Here is a 2,378-nt window from a genome sequence, read left to right on the forward strand (position 1 = left end):
TCAACCCCCAGCGAGCTGTGCCAGCCCCACCCTCAGGGCACACTGAGACAGCAATTGAGACTGGGCATGGTGGTGCACACCTGTAATCCCAGCTCTTGGGAGGCTGAACACAGGCAGATCACTACAAGTCAGATCTACATAGTGGGACCCTGTAGGCCCTGTAGTAAATATTAAAAAAAAAAATTCTAGATCAGAGGAACAGGAACAGATAAATTAACTGCCAGTTTAGGTGGGAGGGAGAAAAGGAGGGAGGGAGACAGAAACAGAGACAGAGATGGAGAAATAGACAGAATGAAATACAGAAAACAAAACCACATACAATAATCAGAAATTCTGTTCACATTTTGCTGGGCATATGATAGTAGAATTGTTCTTTTCTTCCCTGCTGAAGTTAGTTTTGGCCAAGTTATTTATTTTGGTCAGTTCAATGTAAATAAATAGAGGTATGTTTCCTTCTCAGAAGAACACTTTAAGAAAAGCACTGATTGACAAACTTGCCATTTTCTGTAAAAAGCCAGGCAGTAAGAGCTTTAGGGTTTCTAGGTCACATATAGTTTGTTATAGCTAAATTTACTCTTTCTTTATAGTATGGGAAGAGCCATAGGTAAACCAATGAGTATGACTATGTCCAAGTGAAATACATGTGATCTGGATTTGGTCCCTACCCCATGGGTGCCAATATCCTCCTTAGAGCACAGACAAGCAAAGTTTCTTCCTGCTGGCTGGAGTGACAATGTTACAGGTAGCCAAATTAGATAAAAATATTAATAGGCAGTCAGACAGGGCCAGGCCCTTGAAGGAGACAGCGCAAAAGGCAAGCTACCTTGCAACTGTGGGAGGGACAGATGCCCCTGCTGTGAGCCAGACCTAAAAGACCTAAAGGCCAAACAAATGCTAAAAGACTAGCACTTGGGATTGATATTCTAAATAGGAGGGCCAGGGAGACAGCTCAGTGGCTTAAGCACCTGACTGATATTCTAAATAGGTATCAATCACCTGGAAAGACCCAAGTGAGGCACTAACCCAACCCCCATCAGGAAAAGACCCTGTCCTATATTCATGCCCACTTGCTACAGGACTTGCTTTCCATTTTGATACTGGATTTAATTAGTTTTGCCTGAGCCATTACTGGTGCTTGTAATCCCATTGGTTGACCATAGTTTTGTGCCATCTCCTGCCCACCTAAGCGACTTCCCATTCTCTCTACCTTAGCCTCACATGGTTTTACACTATAAGAAGAGACAGCTTCCCGGAGAACTACCCACTTGAGCCCCCCCTCCTGTCCCTCTCTCAGACAGGAGCTTTCTTTCCCTCAATAAATATATTCTGCTCATAACCTCCGTTTATGCGTAAAATTCATTCTTCAGTTTTAGAGAACATGAACTCATGCAGGTCAGGTCGGGAGATCGTTTTTTCTCTATGTCATTTGGAGGTTCCCTGTATGGTTTGGAGGTCACCCACCCGAGACCAGTTTTTCTCCCTGTATCAACAAGTCTTGCTCCAGATATGGAAGACACCATCAATCTGGGTTTCCAAGTGAGGATGATAATTGCCCGAATGTGTAATAAAGTCAAAACAGATGTATCCCAGGAGTAAGAGTCACTGAGATATTTTCCTGTTACCAGAGCATAGCCTAGGGCAGCTTGACAAATAAAACCTGTTTAACCATGTGTAATTAATTTAATTATACCTTTCAGTAAAATATAACAAAGACGAACATTGATGTGTGAAACACACAAAAGCATCTTAACTTGCCAACAGCTTCCATTCAAACTTTCTTGAGCTTGTTTATTTAGTTTCCTTATTGGTCAGTTTTCCTATTGCTGGCAAACCTTGCCTGCTGTCCACAACATACATGATAGGTGGTTTCATTTGGCTCACAATTAAGAGGAATCAGTCCATGGTTGGTTGGTACCAAGGGAGAAACATGGCAGAAGGGCATAGAGGAGCAAAAGTGCTTAGTTCATGGCAGCTGGAAAAGAAGCAGGGCAACAGTGCCAGAGAGGCAGGAATCAGAGACCGATATAGTACCCACTGTCACATATGAGTAAAGTGCCCAGATACACCCAGAAGTGTGTTTTATTAGTCCCCTAGGTGGCTCACAAGCCAACCAAGTTGTTAATTAAGCCTAACTGTCACAGATTCAATTGACAAATAATAATTGTATATATTTTGGGAATACAATGTGACACATTTATTGTGAAATGATTAAGTTGAAGTAATTAACATATGATCACCTCATTAGTGTAATGAGTCAACTCACGTTTTAGATTATAAATGTAAATCTTGTGCTTTCTGTTGTAAATGTATCCTCACCACTGTTCTAAGTTGTTTAGTAACTAGTGCCTGTTTCTTGCTCTTTGCTAAGATAAAATTCC

The sequence above is a fragment of the Octodon degus genome, unplaced genomic scaffold (assembly GCF_000260255.1).
Source record: "Octodon degus isolate 3935 unplaced genomic scaffold, OctDeg1.0 scaffold00181, whole genome shotgun sequence".
NCBI classification, from domain to species: Eukaryota; Metazoa; Chordata; class Mammalia; order Rodentia; family Octodontidae; genus Octodon; species Octodon degus.